The 13,019-nt window shown below is 39.3% G+C and overlaps 1 pseudogene; it reads right to left on the bottom strand.

Annotated features, from left to right (window-relative positions):
- Positions 1 to 5,404: 5,404 nt before the first annotated feature.
- LOC126302912 (5S ribosomal RNA) lies at positions 5,405 to 5,522 on the bottom strand (annotated as a pseudogene).
- Between the last annotated feature and the right edge of the window lie 7,497 nt (positions 5,523 to 13,019).

The raw sequence follows: 13,019 nt of genomic DNA, 5'->3' as shown, positions 1-13,019 counted from the left end.
GTCAGATGGACCATGTAAAAGAAATAAACATTTCTCTCTTTGTACAGTGCTTAGCAATGAGCGTATGTATTCACTCACACGAAACTCACACTGTGTAAACACGTGTAGTGCAGTTATTAGTGTGCTGCAGCGCCACTGCACTATTCGCAAGACGGATACTCAGTTACACTAACCTTTTTTTTAAATTTTGCTTTCCTGTGCTCTTCACTTAATACTGTCTCCTCAAGTTTACTTCTTTCGTTATACAGTTACGCAAGTGCTTTAAATTGGTTATCTTATTACAATTTAATACCTATTTTAATTTATTAGCTTCATATTACACCTGATCTGTTTGAGGCAAATCACAAGGATGGTTCTGAGGAATTGTATTTCATGCCTGATGTAGCACTTTCTCCGATGAATGTAGGAAACCATTTAACAATTTCCGACCACATTAATCTTCCCAAACAAGTAGTTGAAGACCACAAGTTGCCACATCCAGCTGTCCCCACTTATCCTGTGGTAAAGCTGTATCATTTCGACAAAAGAGAAATAAACTGATCATTGCTTGGAACCTACGAGAAATATCTAAGAAGACCAGGGCACTACGATCAAACGAAAGTTGGTCCCGCTTAAGCACATTTAAATCGCAGTGTTTCGGCAGCAGTTAAGTACGCAGTAGGAGAACAGGTAGTTCAAGGCTCTACTGTGTCAACTGCGTGTTTTATAGGCGTAGTTTAAGTTCATCACCCGGAGCAACACCACACTAGTAACGTGTCAAGGTGCCAAACGAAAACTCCATGATGTTCTGCAGCTACACACGAACGTTATTAGGCTGTTTGCGAATTTAAAAATCTGGGAAAGAGGTACCTGGAAAATAGTTGCGGTTGTGGCAACAACCACACCAATTAATAATCACACTTAACTCTTGAATGAGAAATGTTTGCACTGTATTTTATCGTGCCTTTTTCTCAAGATGCCTTGGAGTAACTACTCGGCTTGTTTTGAGCATATAATCCAGTATTAAGACAACTGTGCAGTTTATTGATGTCATGGTATTTTCGTTCTAGTCACCGTGGCAGTTATCAGACAACAAATGCACAGTTCCTCATCGAGTGCCTAGAACACATGCGCACTTGCGAGGTGTCACAAAGCAAAAACGATGCCGCCTGCCCGTAGGTGAAAATTTAGACACAAGTGACGTAGATGACATTCCAGTCGAGGAAAAACAAAATTATCTGCGTAGGAGAATGGTAAAACAAGTTAGGCTGAAATACGTGTTACTGATTTGTACCGTGCACAGCTTTCAGTCTGAATGAGAAAGAGTTCCTAGATCAACCGAACTCAAAACTATGTGACCGGGAACAGCTTAGAACGTGTATGACAACTAGGGGTGATGGTTGTCGCTGGAACAGACTGTTTTCGGTTATTTGTTTTTTGTTTTTCCACGTCTGTTTAACCTGATTGTTAAAATTGCTCAAAGTAACCGATTTTCGATTTTAATTCTTATTTTTCTCCTGTAATGAACGTAAGAACTGACCAAATATTGAAAACTTTTGACCGTCTCAGTTTGAAGATATACAGAATCAAAACATTAAATGAAACAGACAAATAAAAGAAAATATCCGTCAATCGTTCGCTGCTTTTCTCGAAAAGTGAGAAGCTCTTAAATCCTGAAAAAAATTAGGAGTGATCTATTGTTTATTCCAATTTTTTGAAACTCTGCTCAAAAATCGAGTTGTAATCGGGGATCATACCATTATTTTGACGTCATGAGTAGTCAGTGCAAAAGGATGAAAACTGAGGTCGAATCTGTTCCTTTTTTGTGCTAATTCATCTGCTTTCGTGAGCCACAAATAGATGAAGGCATATTATGTTAAGTTATTAATTTATTGCTGTGATTATAATTTCCTTCCTCTTTTACTATTTCATAGAAGTGGCAGACAAATCATTGATGTTTTAAAGCAAATGAAGCATTGCACTTCATCGGTACGTCACGTCGTAAAAATATCTCCAGACTAGCGTCGGTGCCATTCTGCGCTACAGCGGATGTCTGCGGACGTCAGCGAGGAACTGCCGTGCAGACCGCGTGTGGCTGAAGTCCTGCTCACTGCACGCACACCGCTTGCCTGAGGCCGCGACACAGGGCAACAGGCGCAGCACCGTCTCAGCGCCGCCGTACCGGTTCTCATGCCATGCGTTTGCTGCTCCTTTCTGTCGGTATTGTTAATAAAATAGTACTGATCGTTTTTCCAGTCTTCTACAACAGTGCAATATTTCCTACCAGTGCCAGTTTTTCTATTAAAACTTATTTCTCTCTTTAAAATAAGGTTTGTTTAAAGCCGAAAAAACTGTATCACTGCTGCTAAGGGTAATTGATATTTCATTTATTTTGGTCGGCCATTAATAAAAAAATAAAAAGCTCCTGTGATTACTGAGACCAAACATATACCGAAAAATACTGGTTATTCAGGTCTCAAATAACGGCATCGGGTTTAACTGATCGGTTTTTCCCAGCCCTAAAAGTAAGCCTCAAAACAGGATGGATAAAATCATGACGGTCTTGTCTCAGAAAAGGATTAAAAATCGGGAAATAAAATACTCAGGCGCTGTTACATAGAATATGCCTTCATAGAATAATAAAGGGCAGGACATTGTTGTGGAAATGGAAGAACAAAAAATAAGAGTATGCACACAGACCGAGATGAAAAGAAACAGGAAAGGCTCAACCATGATAGGAAGATACACACTATTCCACTCTGGTGCTGAGAAACATCTAGCAGCACATGCAGGAGTTGGAATTCTAATTCATAAGAAATTTAATAATAACGTTACTGGCGTCAGCTGTATCAATAAAAGGAAAACCAAGATTACAATAAAGAAAAACAAATCAGTAAGTGCAGATGATGTGGGAAGACGTAAACAAGAGACAATGAGCTTTAATAATCTTCAAGCTGTAATCGACTGCCGGCCTTGTGGCAGAACGGTTCTAGGCGCTTCAGTCTGGAACCGCGCGACGGCTACAGTCGCAGGTTCGAATCTTGCCACGGGCATGGATGTGTGTGACGCCCTTAGGTTAGTTAGATTTAAGTACTTCTAAGTTTTAGGGGACTGATGACCTCAGATGTTAAGTCCCATAGTGCTCAGAGCCTTTTTTTTTTTTTTTTTTTTTTTTTTTTTTTTTTTTTTTTTGTAATTGACACTGTTCCCTAAGCAGGGAAAGTTTTGCTCGTCGGAAATCTCAATGGACAAAATGGTGATTCGATTATTCAAGCCTCAAGTAAATATTTAACAAAGCAGAAACAAATGAAAGTGGAGGAAAGCCGATTAATTTTTGATCATCGAACTAACTGTGTATTAATATAGTAGAATGTAAATGATGTAGTAGAACGCTTCGTGTGCCGTTTATGTCGCTTCCATGCCAACCTTTACGTATTACATTTTTGTTGCTATGTTTTACTGCAAAGTATAGGAGAATTTTGCTACGAGAGGCTAGTGAGTTGGTAGGATCACCAGGCAGACCCATCAGACAACGCGCCAGATGGACGCAAAGGATGCAGCAAACTGTTAAAGATATCTCTCGACTACTCGTTGATCGGTCTTCAACGCAGCAACACACAAACTGATATGTGAAGTGCAAGTCCGCATAAACATAGAGTAGACTGTTCCAGTTGTCTCGGAAAATACATTTTCGTGCGATTTCATGTTGATTCTAATATCGTGTGAAGCACTTTTGAGACTTTCGCGGTGTTTGCAAACTAATGAACAATGACCAGGAAAGTAGTTTTAATTATTAACGGTAGACTGGCTCTAGAAATCGTCTTACTAATTTTGCGTTTGGTGAAATAAAACATAATTAGTTGGCATCCTAACATTTTACTGTTCTTATTATGGTTCAAATGGCTCTGAGCACTAAGAGACTTAACATCTGAGGTCATCAGTCCCCTAGAACTTTGAGCTACTTAAACCTAACTAACGTAAGGATATCACACATATCCATGCCCGAGACGGGATTCGAACCTGCGACCGTAGCGGTCGCGCGGTTCCAGACTGAAGCACCTAGAACCGCACGGCCACGCCGGCCGGCTTTAAACCTACTCACTCGTCACATTAATATGCACTGTTTATGGTAGAAACGTTACAGATCGCGACAGAAGGAGAAGAAACCTACTGGGGCAACGTCTATGAGACGCCAGGTAAGCAAGTCAACTACAAATCAGATGTAAGAAGTGTGGGGTGGACGTAAACCACACATAGCATCACCGTGCGTCCCCGTGAACATATTGTGGCAGACGACATTTCTAACATTCACTCCCCTGTCTGCTCTGCGTACGTGTGTGACCAAAGTGGGAGACTAAATTTTGAACAAGCGCTTCTGGAGCCCTCATGTGGTAGTGTGACAGCTGGAAGCTCTTTAACGCTGTTCACGGACAATGCGGTTGTGTATAAGAAAGTGGCGACGCGAGAAGACAGTATCGATTAGCTGAAGGACCTGCAGAGGATTGATGAAGTGTGCAGGCTGTGCCAGTTGACCCTGATCGTAGGTAAATGTAACATACTGCGAATACATAGGGAACGAAATCGACTACTGTACAACTACACTATTGATGACAAATTGCTGGAAACCATCTGCACCATAAAATATCTAGCACTAACTATCCAGAGCGACCTTATGTGGAACTTCTGTATAATCCAATTAGTAGGAAAAGTGGACACGAGACAGATTAATAGGGAGAATGTTACGGAAATGTAACTCACCCACGCAAGACGTGCCTTACAAGGCGCTTCTGTGACCGATTCTTGAGTATTGTTCATCAGTCTGGGGCACATACCAGGTAAGACTAACTGAAGAGACAGAGACGATTCCACAGAGAGGGGGTTCGTTTATTCCGAGCGAGAGTGTTACACAGGCGCTCAACAAATGCCAATGGCAGCCGCTGCTAGACAGGCGTTGTGCATCACACTGAGGTTTCGTATTGGATTTTAGAGAGAGCACTTTCCATAAGAATCTGACGACATGTTACTTCCTCCATCACACATCTCACGAAATGACCACGACGAGAAAATTCGACTTATTAGAGCCATTACAGACGCTTACCGACAGTCATTCTTACCACGCGACATTCGCGACCGGAGTGGGGAAGGGGAGATCAGTTAGTGATACAGTAGCTACCATCGGCCACACACTGTTACGTGGGTTACGGAGTGTGATGTAACTCCGTCCGAACAGGCATTCGAAGGCCCAACGCCACCGACCGACCGTCGTGTCTTCGTCAACCCGCAGGCGTCACTGGATGCGGATATGGAGGGGCGTGTGGTCAGCACACCGCTCTCCCGGCTCTATGTCAGTTTACGAGACCCGAGCCGCTACTTCTCAGTCGAGTAACTCCTGAGTTAGCCTCTTAAGGGCTGGGTGCACCCCGTTTGCCAACAGCGCTCGGCAGACTGCATGGTCACCCATCGAAATGCTAGCCCAGCCCGACTGCGCTTAACTTCGGTGATCTGACGGGAACCGGTGATACCACTGCAGCAAGGCCGTTGGCGGAGTATGTTGAAGATGTAGATTAATTTTATGTGCTCGTTCCAGTTCGTATCGCTCTGTAAGCATACTCCGAGATATTTTACTGTGGTAACTGCCTCCAGTGATCGTTCTTTAATTTGCAATCACTCACTAAAGGTTTTCCCTGTGTCTGTATTCGCAATACGTCAAGTTTGTTTGTGTTCAGAGTTAACTGCCACTTACTGCACCAAATTCGATCCTCAGCGGGCCTTTCTCTATTTCGCTACAATTGTTTTGACGTCTCTGTCTATATCGTCATCTGCAAAAAGCCGCATTGGACTTCCGACTTCATATACTAGGGCACATATACGCGTATTGTGTGAAAAGTGACGGTCCTGTAACATTTCTCTGGGTAATACCCGAAGTTTCTTTTACGTGTGAAGACCTCTCTCCGTTCAGACTCATATGTTGTGTTCTGTTTGACAGCCACACAACTGGACTGATATTCCGTGCTCTCGTTATTTCATTGATTAGGCGGCCGTACGAAACTGTATCGGATGATTTTCGGAAGTCAAGGAAAATATTTGAGTTAAAACCAGATGCTTTCCTCCCATACTGGGCAATGATTTTCAGAGAAGAAGTAGATATACGAATCGCACCTGTATCTGCTTTGACGTATTCGTGGCAAAGTTACTGCAAAACTGACACATACATTGTGATTTGCATCTTTCATACACAATCATGCTCTTATTTTATAATTTGTACTTCTTATCATGATAATGATAGACCTATTGTATTATTTGAATTGCAACTATGCATGTTTATGTGCCAAATATCGATTATTCTGGCAATATTTGACTGGCGCCAACAAGCACAAACAATTTTGATGTCTTCAAATGGTGACAGGCAAGCTTACGCGTCTTTCATTATTTTTGTATTTTACATTTTTAATATGAAAAGTTTCATTTACAATAAGGATATAAAGACTTAGTATCACTTCTTAACAAACATAATATTATTCTTCACTCACTTATTTATTTATTTATTTATTGTATAATGGAAACAAATATGTGTATACAACATCTGTAAACAAATGTGCACAGTCATTAGCTAGCGGAGTCCTACAACACCACGTCTAGCTGTCTTATCTACTAGATTGCTTCAAGTGATGCAAGGTGAATGTCCATTATGTTGTTGGCTCGAAGACAATGGTCAGCAGCAATACGGTGGACTGACTGTATGGAGGTACCACAGCCTTAATGTACATCAGTATCTCATCCCCAATTGTCAGTTAGATAATAGAGGAGAAGTGTTCTTTTAAACGCAATTCAAGGTCCGTTTCTAATTAAGCCAGTTGCAGTAGTCTCAGTACTGTCATAACAACAACAAGGTCACATGTTGCAACACCCCCGTAGGTGGCTGTGTCCCCCCTGCTGTTGTGTCACACAATGACACAACTCTGCTAAGTGGTGAGGCCTCTGGATCCTCAGATGTTTTGGTTCGATTACGTTCATGTTTAATTATGTTGTTACCCTCCTACTATGCATGGATACTGATATATGTGTCATCATTTCATCAGGTAATTATGAAAGATGTTACACAGGCCAATGAAAAACTTTTTTTACTTTCATAGCTGATCTTTATAGATTTCTAAGAATTGAATCCAAATCTAGCGTTAGTTTTTTTATATCATCCATAGTTTTCGAGCAATGTGCTTTTTATTATGTAGTATAAAAATTCTATGCTCTATGGTAAACAGAGAATTAATGAAATGCTTTGTTACAACGTAAGTATGGTTTGTATTTATAGTAAGCTACATAAAACAATGTTATGAGTTAATAAAGGTTTCACTTGTCAGCTGGTATTGGTTTGCATTTTCTTTCTCTTTTTCCTTTGAAGCTTCCTGTGTAGCTTTTTCTGTTATGAATTTCTTCCATTACTTTAAGGTCCTGGTGAATACCAAACTCATTCATCAGACTGGGAATGTCTGAGCAGTACACTAAATCACCTTATTCTTAAAAAATATGGAAAATTGCTGCTCTCTCTTTTTATAGATATATAAGCTGGTTCCAACTGCCAATAAATTCTTTTCTTTAATCTAGAGCCAAGTCATTCAGCTTTTTCTTTCGTTTCGCCCAGGTCCCTAACCACACCGTTAATCTGGGTCTGAGTGAATAATTCATCAGTGTCTGTTCATCTAAATCAGATTCTACATCAGAAAATACTGCTGGTTCAGGAATCGGCAAATATACACCATGTCCTATGGTAGGTTAAGTTAGCTTATTACCTTCATTTTTTTCGAATTATGACCTGTAATATCAATAGTGCTAAAGGAGCAATCATTGGAATGATTTCGTGGCTCCCTCCATATTATAGGAACAGAAAATCTAAAGGCTTTCTTTTTTCCTTTTTGGACAATTTTCTAAGATCTTCAACACACACATAACATACCTTATGTGGCGCCCAAGATTTTATTTGATCACCATGTTTAGATCCAAAGTACGATAAATAAACCTTTTTCACTAAGTCTGCAATGTTTCTTTGGTGTTTTTTAATCACAAATTCACCACAAATATAACAAAAACAGTCAGCAGAGTTTTTACAACCACGATTAGACATTGTACTTAGCACATGTACAGGAAAGGGGAAAGTGAGGTCAGGTTGACAGTAAACAAGACACCATCTGTTAACAAAAGATAGAATCAGCCTTTTTTGCCAGCAAATGTTTTTCAGCAGTGCTACGAACATCATCTACATTCATTACACCTCCTTTTTAAATTATTTATAGGAAAGGGGAAAGTGAAGTTAGATTGACAGTAAACAAGACAACATCTGTTAACAAAAGACAGAATCAGCCTTTTTTGCCAGCAAATGATTTTCAGCAGTGCTACCAACGTCATCTACATTCATTACACCTCCTTTTTAAATTATTTTAACTATATAAAAGTTAAATTCTTTATAAATAGCTTAATTTTATAAATTTAGCTGTAAAATGTGAAGAAATGGTGGGTAATATAATTTTTTAAGTATGATATTTGGATTTTCCTCCCTAAAAACAAAAGAATGAAGTATTTTCGGCAAAAGAGTTATTCTATCGTTGGTCTGTGAGTTATCAGACAATTATGTTGCTACTTACGTCCTGGGATTGCATCCTGAGATGTATGTCATAAGTTTTTCATATAACTATGCTGTCCATAATGTGATGTTTTCCATTATACTCTTGGAAACTGAAATGCACTTTTCAGGTTCTTGGCTATAACATTAACCGAATCATCAGGCAACCGTAATTCACTCAAGTGTTCAGTGAGGAAATGAACACTTTATCTGCTCGAATTGTATGTGCCAGTAAAGTTTCTAACTCAAATTACATGAGTTGTGTACTGCACCACACAATTTAATAATTAAATAACAATGATCCCTAACAACTGTTTCAGTTGTTTTATCTTACAGTTGACTGCAAACGCATTCTCATATAATAAATGACTTTCAGGTGTTTGGAGTATATGAACAGAGGTATTATGAAGATCACCAGCCTCACTGCGCGTTCTTCCAGCTCAGAGAGCAACCATCTTGCAGGACCTGTACCAATGTACAATTCGATATGGTGAAGGGATGGATCGTGTGAACATATGGCTTTCTATGCCACTGCTGTTTGAGGAGAAAATTTTTAAGTGTATCTATCATCACCTGTCTATACAGTGGGGAGCTTTTATAGAACTGTCATGCTACTGCTCAGAAAAATTTTCGTTCTTGTCAAATGTACTGAAATACCTACTGCAGATATACTATACACCATGACGTTTATTCAGCTGTGATGAAATAAGATGTGATAACAGGTTTTTTATCAAACAGTAATGCTGCTTCGTATAGCTTCCATCACAAATGATTGGCAAATCTGTATGTTTTTCACGCTGCCTGGCAAATTATGCAAAAAGGCAGGGAGCCAACAACTTTACAAGCAATCTTACCATCACTATCCTTGCATGCATCCATGGTGTATATTTGAATAGAGATATGCATATTCTGCTCTTCAAATTTATCGATGTCCTGAATTGTCATTGGATAACCAATGCTTTTATATTTATAATGACTGGGAACGTCGCACATGCTGTGCTCACCAGGACATTCCAGATGGTCTCAAAATTATTCTTTTAGCCCACACTATGAAAAAAAATTCATCTTTATTTATTACTTTAATAGCCAGTATCTCCTGGAAGTTTTATTTATGAAGAACTCTCATTACGTTGATAATGGATGTACGCAAAAAGTCCAAAAACAGCATGTTACTTTACACTTTTCAGAGCCTCTTTCTTCGATTTCTGATAGAAATACTTCCCTTACCATTCAGTGAGCGAGGTGCTTTGCAGTACTACATTTATTCTGCTCTACAAATGTATGACTGCCATCTCAGTCATATTGTGATGTGTAGGAGTTGCAATCTCATAGCATAGCATAGCATTACTTAAACGTACTTGAAAAATACTGAGAGTTCTTTAAATTTTAGACATCCTTGGCCTCCAAACAGGTCTACATGCACCAGAAATATAAGGGGGGGGGGGGTTCCAGACATCCAACAGCACTCTTAATACAACCTTGTGCAGTTCTGTTTGTAATAGAATACCAAATCACTGATTAATTTAGGTTTGAGGCCTGGCTGATTGCAAGCACCTGGTCTTTATTACTGGAACTGCCGCTCATACTTCTGTACTCCCCACTGACGGAACTCTACTGCAGTCGCATCGTTTGCACCGACTGTGCACCTCCAGCATGGTGAGAGGTGAGTGTGTTCCCCAGAGTGAACATCCAGGTTGAGGTGATGTCACGCTTCTTCTGCCACTGCTATGTGACATAAGAGTTGGAGTGAGAATAGCAGCGGACTTCCCACTAGCATCACGCTGCTGGCCCCTTGCCTATGTTGACTTAATGAGTTTACACATAGAAGTGTTGCTCTGCAATATGCATATACCACATTTGTAGCATATCCCCATCACCTTTTTTCAAATGTAGTTGTAAGATTATTTCTTCTCCACAGAAGTTGGAAGTTGACTGTCTTGGTCAACAACATTCACCTCAAGCATATGCAATGTTTGAACAGTTACAGGGAGATACATAAGATCAGGTGGAGTCTCTAACATTTTGTATCCAGCACAAACTGCAGGAAAAAGATTGGAACAGGAATTGTACGTAGCAGGTTATCCTTTAAATACATATCTCTTGCGACATTGCATTAAACATGAATTTTGAGGAACATATTTACAGGTAGGTCAGATTTTAACATGAATTTTCAGGAATATATTTACAGGCAGGTCAAATTTGTAAACCTTTTCAGCATCCAATGCCAGATGTTCTCCTCTCAAAAGCCTAAAAGTAGTATTACTGAACCTTCATTCGCAAAGTATCTTTAGTTGCTCATATCTCTGCTTTATGTGTCTTGGTATTTGCAAGTACCTTGAACCCTTTTCATGCTGTTTTAAATGTGTGTTTATATTGTCGAAACTTGTTGACTCTCTGGCATACTCAAACTATTCACTCAGTGAGTGAGAATATTTATGTATGTGTGTTTGAGTTTTTGCAGAATAGTATGACATGTTTATCATATCTGCAAGTATCTTGCATAATATTTGTATCCCAATGCTTTTGTTGCAGTGAAAAACAAATATACATTGTAAATAATTATGTTTATTAATGATTACACGTACAGGAAATAGAAAGATATGTTGTTGACACATTTCTTATTATTTGTTCTGCCTTATATCTCTACAGTATTGTTGAAATACCATTTTTATATCCTACAAATGCTACTTGAATTGCGTTCAAACCAACAGGATGAAGGATATATTTCGGTTCTCCATTAGTAAACCAAGTTCTACAGGAGTTATGGTAGGAGACTTCGGTACCCACAAGCATACATACACTTATGCATTGGCCTAAATGATTTTGTATGGTACATTGCATGTACATAACTTATAACATCGTTAACTAACGCTTTCACATATCGTTGCCACCAACTTTACTGTTGCAAGCCATATTGCACTTTATTGCCAATACAATTTCATAACACTTACAAGTTTTAAATACATACATTGTGAAGAGTCCTTTGATGATGATGAGAACTTCAATACAAGATTATCATAGAGGTTGATGATGGTTGCCTTATTTCTACAGATGTTTATGTCAAGGGGAATTTGAGATGGAACATAATCTGTTGTCATCAGCTTCTCAGTGCACTTCATCGGCTACATTGCTCTCCCTACTTCATCTCTGTAAATTGTGTTTCAGCATTATGACAGACATTCTCAGTTTCTACTATAATTTCACATTCACTAAGATATACTAATCTTACATTGGAATGTTTGGAACCATATGCTGTTATCATTCATATCCTGATGATTAAACATGGAGATAATAGAATCTTTTTGAGGATGAAGGGATCTCTGGATTAGCACAATTGGATCATCATGTGATGTCATGACAGGGGGCAGAACATGCACCGCCTCAGAGGGTGTTGCAACATGTGACCTTTTTGTTGTTATGATAATATTGAGCCTAAGGCAAATGGAATATTTAGAATGTGACATAGAATTGTCTGTAAAAGAACACCGACTCCCTACTTTAGATAAGCACATCTGCTTTGTCCAGTGCTAATCTATTTCATGATCCTCTACTGACGTCTTGGAAGATCGAATCCGTCTGTCTGCATGAAAGGGTCCTTGACTAGATGTTTGTTGACTACTCATGAGTGCTCTTACTGAATTTTCCATGATTGATTGACAGTGAAAGAGGACACAACAAGGTTTCTTGCTGGGCACCATGAGATTTTCCTAGATTTCAAGCGCTGGTATCCTGCTTGTACAATATCTCTCCAGACCTTTAGGAGAGCTGATCTTCTTACAGCTGGAGGTGGGGTGATGCTGAGAACAGGAAGTCTTAGAGTGTCTGTACTCTGAATAAATCTCTGAATGCCTAATTGAGTTGCATATCTATCTTCTTAGTGTGAACACTATTTATCCTGGTCGAACAATGCTCTTCAATAACAGATCACCTATAATAAGGTTAAAGCTGAGGATCTTAAAACACGAGCATTAGCTCACCATAAAGTACCAACAAATTTTTGAAGACTTGCTTCTCGTTTTGAATTCAGTTGCTTAAACTAAAGATGCTACTTTTAAATTAATAGTTCTGCCTAGAGCTATTGGCGTCTGAATCTGACGTCTGGTATGTAATCTGACTGTCTTGTGCATGGATGTAATGCAGATATAACTGTTTTCTGTGGATTTAGGTGGAGCCACCATTTCCTGAGGTATACATCAAAGACTTCCAAATCAGTGGATAAAGAGGTTTCAGCATCAGAAACGTTGTGGCTCTAGGCAGCCAAGCTAATGTCATCAGCATAAATCAATATTCTTGAAGACGTTCTGTTAAGCTATGAGTGTACAGACCAGAAAGATGTGACCCCAGCACAGGCACCTGAAGTAAACAATCATTCAGTTTAAGTACCATGCATCTTTCTTAGTCTTTAACAAGAATGTAATAATATCAA

This window comes from Schistocerca gregaria, unplaced genomic scaffold (assembly GCF_023897955.1).
Source record: "Schistocerca gregaria isolate iqSchGreg1 unplaced genomic scaffold, iqSchGreg1.2 ptg000180l, whole genome shotgun sequence".
NCBI classification, from domain to species: domain Eukaryota; kingdom Metazoa; phylum Arthropoda; class Insecta; order Orthoptera; family Acrididae; genus Schistocerca; species Schistocerca gregaria.
Note: the sequence above shows the minus strand (reverse complement) of the source record. Positions and strands in the feature narration are given on the sequence as shown.